General features: G+C 42.7%; 1 protein-coding gene and 1 non-coding gene across 2 annotated transcripts in view; both read right to left on the bottom strand.

Moving 5' to 3' along the window:
- The window catches only part of LOC126203385 (rabphilin-3A), a 1,010,032-nt gene that overhangs the window by 761,153 nt on the left and 231,225 nt on the right, over positions 1–17,654 (bottom strand). The window lies entirely within an intron of this gene.
- Positions 16,323–16,396, bottom strand: Trnak-uuu (transfer RNA lysine (anticodon UUU)). The gene has a single exon. It is a non-coding gene; the product is annotated as a tRNA-Lys (tRNA).

Consider the following 17,654-nt stretch of genomic DNA (forward strand, 5'->3'; position numbering starts at 1 on the left):
TTCAACAAACAGATAGCGCAATAGAGTAGCTCAAATCGAAAGGAACACTTCCTATTTAAATTTCTGCATCCTACACTGTTGGCAGTTCTGTGTAGGTGGCAGTTACGTTATTTTATTTCGGTGATTACAAAATAGAGTCGAATGTATGCACTGGGTAGCCAAGGCAGCTAGTTCACGGCGATTCGGTCAACAAAGTAAATGAATGTACTGAACATTCTGCAAACCACTACAGGGAGCCTGTGTGTCGGAATTCTCATCTTGCGTGCCGCAACGGTGTTATGATAGAGAAATGAGCCGTAGAGAAGTGGGTGTGGTGGTCAGTTCAAAAATGGCTCTGAGCACTATGGGACTCAACATCTTAGGTCATAAGTTCCCTAGAACTTAGAACTACTTAAACCTAACTAACCTAAGGACATCACACACACCCATGCCCGAGGCAGGATTCGAACCTGCGACCGTAGCAGTCCCGCGGTTCCGGACTGTAGCGCCAGAACCGCTAGACCACCGCGGCCGGCCTGGTGGTCTGTTGGACTGATGATAGTTTCATATGCTGTTGGTCTCGGTTCGATTCCAACTTCTGCCGATGTTTTTTGATAAGGAGAGGTAGATTCTATTCTCTTCTGGCTACGCCAAGTGAAGACGGTTTAATGGCATTCTGGTCTGAAAATCACATTAAACATGATATTCCTTCTCTACCAAGTAGACGTTAGGTGGAACCACAATAAAGTAAGGAGTGCCGACATGTAGAAACTCTATCGCCAGTAACTTTTCTTATACTAGTTATTTATTTCTAGTGACGAAACAAACCCTGTGTATGGTCACAGGACATTTATTCCGTCTTTTATTTGAGTTTCTGTATGTCGATAAAATTGGTTCTGAACTGGGAATGCAACTCAGACCGCCCTTAACGCGGTATTTGATCCCTTCGTGACAATACAGCTCGACTACAACTTGTTGTTTGTTGAAAACTGCAGATTCCTTAACATCTCCACATATTGCGCATGAATGGGTTGGAATCCTGGCCCAGCACTAAACCTTTCACTATGTATTCTCAAGCTCTAGCATGAGAACACCTTTCTGCTGGTGGATAATAATTTTTATTTTTAATGCATTTTCATTCGTTGCCAACACTAACGATATCTTACGTTTTTGACTCCCAGTGAGACACAGAACTATTCGCGAGATCACTGTACGAGGTGCATTCAAGTTCTAAGTCCTCAGATTTTTTTTCTCCGGACTGGAAAGAGATAGAAACTTGCGCATTGTTTTAAAATGAGGCCACATTCATTGTCAATACGTCCCAGAGATGGCAGCACCGTACGGCAGATGGAATTTTACCGCCAGTGGGGAGAATGAGAACTCTTTTAAATACTTAAAATGGCGACGTTTTCCTTACTTGAACAGCGTGCAGTCATTCGTTTTCTGAATTTGCGTGGTGTGAAAGCAATTGAAATTCATCGACAGTTGAAGGAGACATGTGGTGATGGAGTTATGGATGTGTCGAAAGTGCGTTCGTGGGTGCGACAGTTTAATGAAGGCAGAACATCGTGTGACAACAAACCGAAACAACCTCGGGCTCGCACAAGCCGGTCTGACGACATGATCGAGAAAGTGGAGAGAATTGTTTTGGGGGATCGCCGAATGACTGTTGAACAGATCGCCTCCAGAGTTGGCATTTCTGTGGGTTCTGTGCACAAAATCCTGCATGGCGACCTGAAAATGCGAAAAGTGTCATCCAGGTGGGTGCCACGAATGCTAACGGACGACCACATGGCTGCCCATGTGGCATGTTGCCAAGCAATGTTGACACGCAACTACAGCATGGTTCAAATGGCTCTGAGCACTATGGGACTCAACTGCTGAGGTCATTAGTCCCCTAGAACTTAGAACTAGTTAAACATAACTAACCTAAGGACATCACAAACATCCATGCCCGAGGCAGGATTCGAACCTGCGACCGTAGTGGTCTTGCGGTTCCAGACTGCAGCGCCTTTAACCGCACGGCCACTTCGGCCGGCAACTACAGCATGAATGGGACTTTCTTTTCGTCGGTTGTGACAATGGATGAGACGTGGATGCCATTTTTCAATCCAGAAACAAAGCGCCAGTCAGCTCAATGGAAGCACACAGATTCACCGCCACCAAAAAAATTTCGGGTAACCGCCACTGCTGAAAAAATGATGGTGTCCATGTTCTGGGACAGCGAGGGCATAATCCTTACCCATTGCGTTCCAAAGGGCACTACGGTAACAGGTGCATCCTACGAAAATGTTTTGAAGAACAAATTCCTTCCTGCACTGCAACAAAAACGTCCGGGAAGGACTTCGCGTGTGCTGTTTCACCAAGACAACGCACCCGCACATCGAGCTAACGTTACGCGACAGTTTCTTCGTGATAACAGCTTTGAAGTGATTCCTCATACTCCCTACTCACCTGACCTGGCTCCTAGTGACTTTTGGCTTTTTCCAACAATGAAAGACACTCTCCGTGGCCGCACATTCACCAGCCGTGCTGCTATTGCCTCAGCGATTTTCCAGTGGTCAAAACAGACTCCTAAAGAAGCCTTCGCCGCTGCCGCTGCCATGGAATCATGGCTTCAGCGTTGTGAAAAATGTGTACGTCTGCAGGGCGATTGCGTCGAGAAGTAACGCCAGTTTCATCGATTTCGGGTGAGTAGTTAATTAGAAAAAAAATCGGAGGCCTTAGAACTTGAATGCACCTTGAAAGTTCATGGATGTTATTCCGAGCTGCTGGTGGAGAAAAATTCGGTAAGTGTCACGTCTTTGTGTGTAGTCACAAATGATATGTTTGGGGTTCGATTCTCAGTCAGCACTGAACACTTCGTCATATTATTTCTAGTTCAAACATGCTCACATGTCGCTGCTGGTGTAACAAACCCATACTTAACGTTCCTTTTCTCTAGAATATAACAGCGATATGTGCCGGGTTGGAGTCGTGGAAAGGAAAAATTAATGTTTCGTCTCGTCATTTCATTTAATACATCTAGCTACTGCCGAGAAGATCCGATATGTCAAAGTTGATTGTGCTTCGATAAAAATCCGATTAGATTCTGGGTTCGAATCCTTGTCCAACACAAAGCTTTACCTCACTGCATTTCAAGTAAGTTACTAGAAAGTAGCAATATTTAACATCTCTCGTAGTTCGTTAACAGGGACAATAGATGCCGGATAGGAATTCGTGTCCGTTAATAATGTTACATTATGTAATTTAAAGTTGATATTTGCTAACTGATACTGTCCAAAAATGAAGTGTATCACTCTCTTTATGCCTAGTCAGGAATGACTGTTAATTTCCGTCAGTCACGAAATCTTAGGCTGCGTGATTGGTTCAAATGGCTCTGAGCACTATGGGACTAACATCTAAGGTCATCAGTCCTCTAGAACATAGAACTACTTAAACCTAACTAACCTAAGGACATCACACACATCCATGCCCGAGGCAGGATTCGAACCTGTGACCGTAGCAGTCACGCGGTTCCGGACTGAAGTGCCTAGAACCGCTCGGCCACCGCGGCCTAGCCTGCATGACCTGGGTTTGAATCCATATGCAGAACGAGGCGGTTCGTCGTGGCATTTGAAGTTCATGCATATTCTCAACTAGCTGCTCGTGAATAACGCAAATTTTTATTGACATTTTGTGTTAAATAACAAGTACGGTATGTTACTTTGAAGAGGAAATCATGAATACGACGAACTTACTACGTGCATTACCTATCTGACGTAAAAATGAGAGTGCTAACATTTCAGGTATGTCAGTTATTGCAATAAATGCGAGCTTACAAGCCTTAAGGTATTACTTGACATCCTGAGTTATTGCGATACAGAGCAGTGTTTTCTAGTGGTGACTTGTTGGAACCATTTTCAATGGTCAAACGACTGTACCAAGGAGCGATTAGAGGACCTGCTAGACAGCTGCGTTATGTAGGTCGCATGGGAATAAGGTGAAATGCAATTCAGGTCGTTCGGATACTTTTGAGCACGACTGTACATAAAATCAGAAGTTAAATATCAAATGTTTTCACCAATAGCGAAATGCTGGAACCTTAATTGACGATAGAATTGTTTTTGCCTGACTGGGATTCGAGCCCAGCATCTAGCACCGTCGTTTTCTAGCCAGGAATAGACGATAAATAGCTGTTGTTGGTTCACCAGTAGCGAGATGGGCGCATGTTTAGCTAGACATCAGGCGACGAAAAGTTCTTTGCTGAATGGAAATCAAACCCCGCATACGTGGTCATGAAGAAACGTTAACTATCAAATTCTTTTCCAATAATAGCTAGGAATGGCATGTTTGTACTGTCAATGATGTGATGGAAAATACTCTGCTGGCTAGAAGTTGAATCCACAACATGTCGTCGTTGGTGATCACAACGAACACAACGTCAAACCCAAATCCGTTTTCACCAGTAGGATGGAGAGGAATGTTTGAACTTGAAAAGATGTAAGGAAACGTTTGATCTTGTAATGTTGTGATAAAACGCACATCATGTGGCTGTGAGTTGAAACGAACACGCTACAGCTGACAACGCACGAAGAGACGTTGAAAATGCAACTATTTTTCACCAGTAGTTCAGAGTGCACACGCTAGGGCTTGAAATGAAATAATGAATATTTTGTGCTGATCAGGATTCGAAACCAGATAGGTGCCTTTCGAGGACGCCCAGAAGCGTTTGCAATCTTCGGGAACATAGTGAAATCGGATTCTAATCCCAGTGCAGCACCATAATTTTCAACGTCTCAGTTTCAAATCAAGTAAGACCCTTGTGAACTTACATGGCCATTGGTTCATTAAAATGAAATACGTTTTCTAGTTTACGACGGCTTGCTGGTGACAGAGTCTCTGCCTTACGGGGTTTCTCCATCTGTCACAGCTCAAACGAATGCCCAGTCGGCAGCGAAGGGATGTTATCTTTACTGCGGATATTGAACTACGGAGCTTACAGGCGTTCTGCACTTGGCGTTACTAGGGGTGAAGGAGAGCTACTTGTGTGTGTTACAAATTTACGCCCGGCGTGAGATGTGAACCTACACGTTTTACACCTCAATACAAGATTAATCCACCAGACAACATAACTCCCTGCCAAGCACATAATTATGAATTGCAGAGTATTCATTTAGACGTAGATTCAGATGTCAAGGGACGCGTAACAGGAAGGAGGACGGGATCTGGGAATGGATTGAAGTGCAGAAGTGCAAAATATAAGCGTGAAATGCTTGCAAAGTATTGCTTATTTAGACGTGTGCCACAGTTCGTTTTATCTTAGGACCGAGAGATAAGGAAGGACTGTTCTCAGAACGAAGAATGGGTTACAGGGAAGGGGGGATCGACGAATACGGTTTCATAGGTGGTGAGAGGAATGATAGAGAGTAAAGACAGCAGCAATTAAAAGAGAAAATGTAGCGTCATTGGAAACCGCTAGATTTGTTTACAAAGTTTTGGGGGAGTGTAATAGAAGGGCACTTGCGGCGATAGTGACAGAGAGAGAGAGAGTGTGAGAGAGAGAATAGAAGAGATATTAACAACGAGTAAACATAAATGTTCATATGTGTGTGAAACCTTAAGGGACTTAACTGCTAAGGTCATCAGTCCCTAATCTTACACACTACTTAACCTAAATTAAATTAAACAAACATACACAGCCATGCCCGTGGGAGGTCTCGAACCTCCGCCGGGAGCAGCCTCACAGTCCATGACTGCAGCGCCTAAGACCGCTCTGCTAATCCCGCGCGGCGAGTAAACATAATATGAAATCGTTGGCGTATTGTGTGGAGGACGGAGGGTGTATTCATGGATGGAGGGGAAGAGAGAGACGTATTTGAAATAACAAAAACTACTGTGACAGAGTCCATCTACGCTGATTAGTTTGTAAGTATGTAGACAGCAGACCAACACCGACAACGATAGTTCAGGTATACATGCCGACGTCGCAAGCTGAAGATGAACCGATAGAGAAAGTGTATGAGGATATTGAAAGGGTAATGCAGTATGTAAAGGGGGACGAAAATCTAATAGTCATGGGCGACTGGAATGCAGTTGTAGGGGAAGGAGTAGAGAAAAGGTTACAGGAGAATATGGGCTTGGGACAAAGAATGAAAGAGAAGAAAGACTAATTGAGTTCTGTAACAAGTTTCAGCTAGTAATAGCGAATACCCTGTTCAAGAATCACAAGAGGAGGAGGTATACTTGGAAAAGGCCGGGAGATACGGGAAGATTTCAATTAGATTACATCATGGTCAGACAGAGATTCCGAAATCAGATCCTGGACTGTAAGGCGTACCCAGGAGCAGATATAGACTCAGATCACAATATAGTAGTGATGAAGAGTAGGCTGAAGTTCAAGACATTAGTCAGGAAGAATCAATACGCAAAGAAGTGGGATACGGAAGTACTAAGGAATGGCGAGATACGTTTGAAGTTCTCTAACGCTATAGATACAGCAATAAGGAATAGCGCAGTAGGCAGTACAGTTGAAGAGGAATGGACATCTCTAAAAAGGGCCATCACAGAAGAATAGGTACAAAGAAGGTAGCTGCGAAGAAACCATGGGTGACAGAGGAAATACTTCAGTTGATTGATGAAATGAGGAAGTACAAACATGTTCCGGGAAAATCAGGAATACAGAAATAAAAGTCGCTGAGGAATGAAATAAATAGGAAGTGCAGGGAAGCTAAGACGAAATGGCTGCAGGAAAAATGTGAAGACATCGAAAAAGATATGATTGTCGGAAGGACAGACTCAGCATACAGGAAAGTCAAAACAACCTTTGGTGACATTAAAAGGAACGGTGGTAACATTAAGAGTGCAACGGGAATTCCACTGTTAAATGCAGAGGAGAGAGCAGATAGGTGGAAAGAATACATTGAAAGCCTCTATGAGGGTGAAGATTTGTCTGATGTGATAGAAGAAGAAACAGGAACGATTTAGAAGAGATAGGGGATCCAGTATTGGAATTTAAAAGAGCTTTGGAGGACTTACGGTCAAATAAGGCAGAATTTCTAAAATCATTGGGGGAAGTGGCAACAAAACGACTATTCACGTTGGTGTGTAGAATATATGAGTCTGGCGACATACCATCTGACTTTCGGAAAAGCATCATCCACACAATTCCGAAGACGGCAAAAGCTGACAAGTGCGAGAATTATCTCACAATCAGCTTAACAGCTCATGCATCGAAGCCGCTTACAAGAATAATATACAGAAGAATGGAAAAGAAAATTGAGAATGCGCTAGGTGACGATCAGTTTGGCTTTAGGAGAAGTAAAGGGACGAGGGAGGCAATTCTGACGTTACGGCTAATAATGGAAGCAAGGCTAAAGAAAAATCAAGACACTTTAATGGGATTTGTCGACCTGGAAAAAGCGTTCGACAATATAAAATGGTGCAAGCTGTTCGAGATTCCGAAAAAAGTAGGGGTAAGCTATAGGGAGAGACGGGTCATATATAATACGTACAACAACCAAGAGGGAATAATAAGAGTGGACGATCAAGAACGAAGTGCTCGTATTAAGAAGGGTGTAAGACAAGGCTGTAGCCTTTCGCCCCTACTCTTCAATCTGCACATCGAAGAAGCTATGATGGAAATAAAAGAAAGGTTCAGGAGTGGAATTAAAATGCAAGGTGAAAGGATATCAATGATACGATTCGCTGATGACATTGCTGTCCTGAGTGACAGTGAAGAAGAATTAAATGATCTGCTGAACGGAAGGAACAGTCTAATGAGTACACAGTATGGTTTGAGAGTAAATCGGAGAAAGACGAAGGTAATGAGAAGTAGTAGAAATGAGAACAGCGAGAAACTTAACATCAGGATTGATGGTCACGAAGTCAATGAAGTTAAGGAATTCTGCTACCTAGGCAGTAAAATAACCAATGACGGACGGAGCAAGGAGGACTTCAAAAGCAGACTCGCTATGGCAAAAAGGCATTTCTGGCCAAGAGAAGTCTACTAATATCAAATACCGGCCTTAATTTGAGGAAGAAATTTCTGAGGATGTACGTCTGGAGTACAGCATTGTATGGTAGTGAAACATAGACTGTGGGAAAACCGGAACAGAAGAGAATCGAAGCATTTGAGATGTGGTGCTATAGACGAAGAAAATTAGGTGGACTGATAAGGTAAGGAATGAGGGGGTTCTATGCAGAATCGGAGAGGAAAGGAATATGTGGAAAACACTGATAAGGAGAAGGGACAGGATGATAGGACATCTGCTAAGACATGAGGGAATGACTTTGATGGTACCAGAGGGAGCTGTAGAGGGCAAAAACTGTAGAGGAAGACAGAGATTGGAATACGTCAAGCAAATAATTGGGGACGTAGGTTGCAAGTGCTACTCTGAGATGAAGAGGTTAGCACAGGAAAGGAATTCGTGGCGGGCCGCATCAAACCAGACAGTAGACTGATGACAAAAAAAAAAAAAAAAAAAAAAAAAAAAAGAGGCATGGTATAAATAAAATCAAAATAGAATACTTAACAAACTGTATATTCAAAAGAAACCCACTTGAATTAAAAGGGTAACTCAAAGGAAAGCTAACCCATATTGTATCTTTTATGTTGCCACGCGATCTTCCACTAGCTTCCAATGAGGAAAAATGGCCGGGCGAAGTGGCCGAGCGGTTCTAGGTGCTACAGTCTGGAACCGAGCGACAGCTACGGTCGCAGGTTCGAATCCTGCCTCGGGCATGGATGTGTGTGATGTCCTTAGGATAGTTAGGTTTAAGTAGTTCTACGTTCTAGGGGACTGATGACCTCAGCAGTTAAGCCCCATACTGTTGAGAGCCATTTGAATTTTGAGGAAAAATTACGAAAAAGAAGACATAACAAAACATTTTAAGAACTTTAATATTTTATCCAGAATCCTTCATTATTTTGTACTTCTATCACGCGTCTTGGCATAGAATGTATAAGCCGTCGGACGTAACAGCCTGAAGAAGCAACTTCCTCCCAGGCTTCCAGGACGCAGTCCCAAAGAGCGTCCGCAGTAGTTGGTTGGTTTCGTGGCCAGTTCTCTGTTAATGTTCTGGCGACTTCAGCCCACATGTTTTCCATGGAGTTCATATCAGCCGCCCGTGGCGGCCAGTCCATGACGTTGACGCCAATCGTGGATTTGGGAGAGAGTAAAGACAATACGCGCTGAACAAATGCAGACTTGTGAATGAGAGAATGGTCCTGTTCCAATGTGACGTCCCCTTCTGCGTACAGCATTCGCACTGACGGAAGCATCACATTTTCCAATATGTGGGCATACTGCGCGCTGTCCAGAGTTCCTTCTATCCTGTGAAGAATTCCTGCCCCTCTCGGAGAATTCCAACCCCAGCAGGTAACAGATAGCCGGCCACCTCTTCTCGTCGTGGTTACATATTCGCGTCGATGGTGAGTCCCTTGCTGCCTGTAAACGATTCGTGGACCGTCGTTATTGGTGGAAAACACCTTCTCATCAGTGAAAATGAAGTTGTCCCACGACGCCCTCAGATGGAGCTCCGAAAATGCTAGCCGGTATAAAACGTTGTCTTCGCTGAGCTCTTGATTCACGGCGGATCGTCGTGCATGCAGTCCAGCGTCCCTCAGCCTTCGGCGAATCATGTCAATGGAGCCGGGGAAGTTGGTATCCCGCGCGCAACTGCTTCGCGTTCAGAAAGGGATTTTCTCTGCTCCTAGACACTAGGTCCTTGTCTTCCTGCTGTCAGATCACTCTCTTCCTGCCTGAGCCAGGAGCCCTGTTGGTGGTGCCTCTTTCAAGGCAGACATCCACCATCTCGTTGCAGTGGTATGTGGTACGCCATACCGCCTGCCAGCTTCTCTGATGGAACATCCTCCTTTCTCAATGAGAGCGACGACTCTACCTCGGCCGGCCGGAGTGGCCGAGCGGTTCTAAGCGCTTCAGTCTGGAACCGCGCGACCGCTACGGTTGCAGGTTCAAATTCTGCCTCAGACATGGATGTGTGTGATGTCCTTAGGTTAGTTAAGTTTAAGTAGTTCTAAGTTCTAGGGCACTGATGACCTCAGATGATAAGCCCCATAGTGCTCAGAGCCGTTTGAACCATTTTTTGACTCTACCTTGAATAGACCTCTCCCAGTGAGCCATTACGGCAGACAGCCTGATGCGTATTTCTGCTTGCCGCTCTTATACTGGTTCCAGGAGAGGAGGTAAACATATTTACGTCAAACGGAGCGGCAGAGGCAGAGGCATGCGGCGCAGCCGTGCTGGCTCGTCCCGGGCTGTTGGCCCCCCAACGCCACCGCCAGATCGCTCACTTCCGTCTCGCCTCGGCCAGCCTGGCTGGCCCGTAGCTCGCGAGCCGCGGCTAGTACAGACACGGGCCGCAGGGCCACGATCACCCCTTGAAGGATCAAAAGTTACACCTAATCTACCCAAGTCTGTAGTACAAACTAATGCAGCTACAGCTATTATGCTATAACATGTGCAGGCACACATACAGTTGACGATTTATTCAAATATTTGTCGAACAATACTTTCAAAAATACATTCATTTTAAACATAGCTACCACAAAATATTTCACCTAGCTAGCAATAGCATGACACAGGAAACTATACTTTCTTGTTAGCGCTGTGCATTAGATGTAGCCTTAAGAAAACCTGTATTCAACCACGACAACTGAGCGGAATGTAAAAGTAAATAGCGTTGGCGGCAGCTTCTCCAAATACTAGTATATACTTAGTATATAATACACGTTTTGTGCACTTACAACATGCTCTCAGTGTCTCTGAAACAATACGTGCTGCACGACGGAAATTACTTTCTGCTGAGGCACTCCATTTACATCTCAATGATACACGACTACTAGAGAACATTGCTCTTTACGGCAGTCAATACACTTGTAAATTAACATCATGATATGGCAGATATTAGGCAACACGTTACTAGGGATGAGTAAGGCCTTAAGGTTTGCAACTAAACATGCTACTCCTAGCTACTACTGAATATGAAGTTGATTATTAACGTGTCTTCATAACCATGTGTGCGGCGTTCGACTCTCAGTCAGCATAGACGTTTTCGTCACCTTATTTCTAGTTAAACGTGTGCACATCTCGCTGATGGTGAACCAACATTGGACATTTTTCGTCTGTTCCTGGTTGGACAACGACGGCGGTAGGCGCCGGGTTCGAATCCCAGTCAGGCAATACAACTTCAGTCGTCATTTAAGGTTCCAACCCCACTACTGGTGACAAACTGTGATATCTACATTCTGATTTTACGTACTTATTCAACAATCCGATTAGGTGCTGGGTTCGAATCCTTGTCCCCAGCATTACATGATGGCATTTCAATTTTAAACATGTGCATCCTTTATTCCCTGACAATGCAACACTATACAACGTCTTTCGAGGTTAATTATCAAGAAGGTAATTGTCATGTTAGGGTTCCTGCTTTCGTACAAACATTATCGTCATTTACGTTCAAGTTGAGAATTGATAACTGATACTGGTGCAAACGTCAATATTTGACGTCTGTTTCTGCCTAGTGATCGTGTCTCGATAAGGCACGAAGCTTTGCTTGGTTAACAATGGCTTTACGTTCTGGGTTTGCATCCGGATCCAGAACGAAGACGTTGGTCATGTCATTTAAAGTACAACTTCGTGTACAAGTAACTGTTGATGAGTAATGTGAACAATGATATTACTTGTGATTCGCTGTTAATGTTGGGATTTCCGTAGAGTGGTTGCCGCCATTAATCACGTTTTTTTTTAACTGCTTATTATTACATAAAGTTGATGCGAAACCACTCCCCGTTGAACATTGAACGACGTTCAGCATGTGTTGGGTAATCCTTTCAGACAGCAAAGAATTTGTTTCCAATTGCCATACAACTTTATAAATCCATATACTGTCTCAAATATTTAATTGTGCCTAAGGATTACTGAACGATTTATAAGACAAAACTAGTTGTCCCATAACATTTGAAATGTCACTTATTGTAATTAAGTTTAGTTTACAAACGTTAAGGACTGTCTGATCTCTTCTGTACTATCGTGGTTTTACTTAACATCCGGACGGACTGTCATAAAGACTGGTGTTCTCTAGTAGCCTCTAGCGGTACCCATTGTGTATCTTACAACGACTGTACTGTGGAGGGTTGCGACTATGTGCAACACAGATATGCTTTGTTGGTTGCATACATTCAGGTGCAGCCTACACGTTGGAATTCAGGGGTGACCCACTTTTTTTGCTGTCGAGTGTACATTGCTATTAGTTTTGAATTCGTTCTGATTGTTAATAACAAATATCATAAGTGAATATATTTATTGTGAGGCTACAGTGAAGATCTCTAGCTCTTTAAATAAGTGTCTGCAGGATGATCTTGGATGAGCTCCAACAATTATTCTGATTACACGCTTTTGTGCAATGAACACTCTTTTACTCAATGATGAGTTACCCCAGAATATCATGCCATACGAAACAGAGAATGAAAATAGGCGTGGTAAGCTAATTTACTGAGATGTATATCGCCAAAATTTGCAATGACCCTCATAGCATAAGTAGCTGAACTCAAACGTTTCAGCAGATCCTCAGTGTGTTTTTTCCAGTTCAACCGCTCATCAGTGCATACACCTAGAAATGTTGAATATTCTACCTTAGCTACAGATTTCTGATCGAAGTCTATATTTATTAATGGTGTCATTCCATTAACTGTGTGGAACTGTATATACTGTGTTTTGTCAAAGGTTAAGAAATCTGACAAGCAGTGAGGTTCTACAGTAAAAGTAAAGGAAAAAAGTCCGAAAACTATTGATTTGTAATTATATAACTCGAAAAATTATTTTTTTATTATTTGTTAGCTGTCTGTCTGTCTGTCCGTTTGTCTGTTAGGACCTCTCTTTTTCGGGAACAAGTAGACGGCTCAAGTTTATGTCACATACTAAGGGATATAGTCCCTTTACGGTGTAGTAAATTTAATATTCCAAGTCATTGCAATCAAATATTACGGCCATTAATGTAATGTAATAAGACACCCTTTCCTAACATAACCTTTTTTTATAGAAGTAGGCGATACCAGGATTAATCCCTTGGTCAACATAACCTCATTCAAACATTAGTCGATTTGTGTCTGCATCATAAAGTTGTTCTTGATTGAAAATGTCAGTTTACGTGCCTAATTCTCGTCATTTTCGGGAGGTGTTACTGTTTTGTTTCAGTATGAAGAAAACAGCGGCTGAGTCTCACCGAATGCTGTCAGACGCTATTAGTGAAAGAACGTGTCGTCAGTGGTTCCAACCCTTCAAGAACGGTGATTTTAATGTCGTAGACCGGCGTAGAGGTGGAACAGAGAATTTTTTCGAAGATGCAGAACTGGAGACATTGCTGAGTGAAGACTCGCGTCAAACTCAAGAAGAATTGGCACGATTAGTGGGAGTGACACAGCAAGCCATTTCAAAATTTCTCAAGGCTATGGGCATGATTCAGAAAGAAGGAACTTGGGTCCCGTGTGAGCTGAAACCAAGAGACATTAAAGGCGTTTGTGTGTTGTGAACAGTTGCTTCAGAGGCAAAAACGGAAGGGATTTCTGCGTCGTATTGTGACTGGGGACGAAAAATGGGTTCATTACGATAACCCTAAACGCAAAAAATCATGGGGATATCTCAGCCATGCTTGCACATCGACAGCCAAACCGAAAATTCACGGCTTCAAGATCATGCTCTGCATTTGCTGGGACCAGCTCGGTGTCGTGTTCTATGAGGTGTTAAAGCCAAGTGAAACAATCACAGGTGCTCGTTATCGAACGCAATTAAGGCATTTGAGCAGAGCATTAAAAGACAAACGGCCGCAATACAGCGAGAGGCACGATAAAGTGATTTTGCAGCATGACAACGCTCGACCCCACGTTGCAAAAGAGTTCAATACGTACTTGGAAACGTTAAAATGGGAAGTCCTACCCCACCCGCCATATTCTCCAGACATTGCTCCCTGTATCACCTATTTAGATCAATGGCGCATGGCCTGGCTAACCGACACTTTCGATCTCACGAAGAAGTTGCAAATTGGATCGATTCGTGAGTCGCTTCAAAAGATGAACAATTTTTTTGACGCGGGATTCGTACACTGCCCGAAAGATGGGATAAAGTAGTCCCCAGCGATGGAAAATTCTTTGAATGATACATGTGTAACCGATTTGTTTCATGAAAGCCTCAAATGTTGGGGAAAAAACGGCGGAAGCAAAGTTGTACACCTTGTATATTTCAGGCTAAAATGTATAGAAAGAATTTAAGTTGTTACAATCGATACAGCTAAAATTATTCTTCTTGTAGAAATATTTAAAATTACGAAATATCTGACATACTTAAAATTCATATTATTAATTGCACAATCAAATGATAACTATTACATTTATTTCTGAACTCATTTACAAAATAATGATATATTTTAGCGAAGATTGTTCTTTTGTCAAGAAAGTTTGTGAACTTTTTTGTTTAGTAAACCCCTTTGCTTTGTAAACTCTTTGGAATATTGTGAGTACCGTAGAATGTGGGTAGCAGTGGGCTTGCATCTGATGGAAATGCACGAGGTTTTTAATTTTGTCTACTACAATGTAATTGATCGTTTGATGAAAATGGAGATTGTGAAATCAGTGTGATTTAGAAGAATGGGATAAAATAAAAGAAAATCATAGCAACAGATAGTTCTTCACCAGTTATTTAGTCACCAGGAACCCACAACGTTAAATCAAAATTTCATCCGCAAGAATGTACCCCTAGATGCAAGAACTGGAGCCGACAACAAGAGAAAATGAAAATAAGTAAAAAGTTTTTCTTTTGTATTTCTTAGGCCTCACGAAGCTTTCATAACTTGTGTAAAGAAAGAGAATTTTAATAGTTATGTGAGGGAGTGTAGGAAAGACTACAATACGTATTTTAATACTTGCAAACACACTCATCGAAAGCTGTAGGGTACTCCCAGTTGACATAGAATCATGAAATTTGGTAATTCGCAACTATCCACAGTAACAGTAAAGAAAAAATCCAACAATTGGTAACTTGTTACTATATCACACGAAAAAAAATTGTCGTTTGTTATCCGACTCTCTGCCCGCCTGTTAAGACCCTTTTTCCTCAGGAACTGATAAACGAATGAAGTTGAAATTGATGTGGCATATTAAAATCTGTGATCCCTTGACGATGTAAAGCACTTAGGCTTCTAATTCAGTTCTGTCAAAAGACACTGTCATTCAAGTCACAAATTTTGATACTCGTAAGCTCACTCTCAAAACTCTATAGGATAGTCGCAGTTTGGCCACAGATCTTAAAATTTGGCAAGAAGGATGGTTTCACAGTACAACTAAAGGAAAATTGTTGATTTGTAATTACATCACACGAAAAAAAAATTTTTTATCATTCTGTCAATTCACGAAATTCCCGGGACCGATATCGATAACGGTCAAAAACCGTCGAGATTCTAGATTCCCAGGACGCAGAAAGTTCCCGTATACATAATCACGTTTGTACGGAACCTTCGGTGCGCGAGTTGTACTCACACTGATCCGGACTTTTTTTGTTTCTCCAGACTTTTTTATTCGGGCCCTCCCGCCGGATATTCGAGTCCTTCCTCGGGCATTGGTGTGTGTGTTGTTCTTAGCGTAAGTTTAAGTAGTGTGTAAGTCTAGGAACCGATGACCTCACCAGTTTGGCCACTTAGGAATTCAGACACATTTGAACATTTTATTCGCAATCGTGAAAGGAAACTTATTTTACAATGTATGTTGATATGTTCGCTAGTCCTACATGTTTGTCTATGGCGCTCCGCAAGCTTTTCTACGCGTCGTGCATACTCAGTTGTCGCCAACATACTGAACGAATCCTTAACGTCCTCTTTCAGTTCATTGTCATTTCCATAGCGTTTTTCGCCCAAAAATGTCTTGAATTTTAGACAAAGATGGTTAACATTCGAGGCCAAGTCCAGGCTAAAAGGTGGATGTTCAAAAGCTTCCGAAGCAAAACTTTCGTCAACACAGCAACATGCGGGTGAACCTAATCGTCAAGAAGCACAACGCTGTTACACAACAATCCACGTCTTTTGTTCTGAACGGCATGGCGCAGTCGGTGAAGAATCTTTCAATAGTCAACCTGCTTTTATGGTCTCTCTTCCACGCGCAAAGTCGGTGGCTACAACGCTCTTCCGATCGCAAAACATTGTGGTTATAATATTTGCATATATGAAGATGGTATCTGTCCGAAAGAACAGATACCATCGGTGACCATGCATCTCGTTAGAATAAGCTGAGAATGAAATGAATACCCTCAGCTGCATACAGGCGTTGATGTAAGTCCATAGGGACAGTTGAAAACGTGTGCCCCGACCGGGAATCGAACCCGCGATCTCCTGCTTAAAGGGCAGACGCTCTAGCCATCTGAGCCACCGAGGACACAGAGGATAATGCGACTGCGACGACTTATCTCTGGCACGCCTCCCGTGAGATCCACATTCGCAACTTATTGTCCTGCACCATATTCATAGTGCCCCTGCCCGTCATTCGCATTACTCCCGGCTTCACCGCCGACTCCCGCAAGAGTTCGGGCACTGTTTGTGTATCCGCACAGAAGAAGATAGTCCAATGGCCGCTGAGACTGAACTATATATATATATATATATATATATATATATATATATATATATATATATATATATATATGAGGATGGTATCTGTTCTTTCGGACTCCCTTGTCAGAAATTTTGCCAAAATTAGAGCTTGTCTGCTTCATTGTTAACGCTGCTGAAAAAACTGTTAGACTTCTTCTCAGTGACGCTGCAGATGAAATAAGGCATGAAATACGCCACGCACTTACAGAAATGTAATACTTGCTCCACATAACGAGCCACACGGCAGAAACTACGAGAAGATGCCAGCGGATAAGGAGAAACACCCCTGTACTGCAGCCACACGTAGAGTTGAAAGAAAAACGTTGGCTTTGTTAAAGTCTTATTTTCTTCCACAATAAGTTACAGAATATCAAGACATCCTAGCTCTATTACACCCAAGTTATATGGTCTCCCGAAACAAATCAACAGGAAGGTCTACCATTACGACCAATGGTGAGAAATATGGGTGCACTGACTAATGACTTAGCAAAACGTCTTGTATCGTTACTGAGACATTTTGTCAGTGAATCCCCGCATTACCTAATTCTGCAAACTTTATTAATAGGCTGAAGTCTCTATGACTCAGTGGTTCTGACATATTAGTAAGCTTTGGTGCTGTCTCATTCATCACTATCATGGACCGAAGTTTTAGTATGACAGCATTGTTGCGTCGTGTCTTATTTTCAAATTACATTTTATTCAACACTGAATATACAGAACAGTGTTGCCATTGTAGTCCAACATCCCCTCTGGTAGCAAAATAATTTACGTAAGACGTCGAAGAAAGGCCACTCTATCCGGCGGAACGTAAACCAAATGTATTCTGCCGGTCAGCAGATGACACATTTGTAGCGTGTCTAAACTGTGAGGAAGGACTATTACGATTTTTACAACATCTAAATTCAATACACAGTAATATTACGTTTATGATGGAACGGAAGATGGTGGCTACCATTTCGAATCATCTTAGTCTATCGGAAAGTGGGTAGGTTCTTAGGACATTCCGTTTACCGTAAGCTCACGCATGTGGATCCGTATCCAAG

This window comes from Schistocerca nitens, chromosome 9 (assembly GCF_023898315.1).
Source record: "Schistocerca nitens isolate TAMUIC-IGC-003100 chromosome 9, iqSchNite1.1, whole genome shotgun sequence".
NCBI classification, from domain to species: Eukaryota; Metazoa; Arthropoda; class Insecta; order Orthoptera; family Acrididae; genus Schistocerca; species Schistocerca nitens.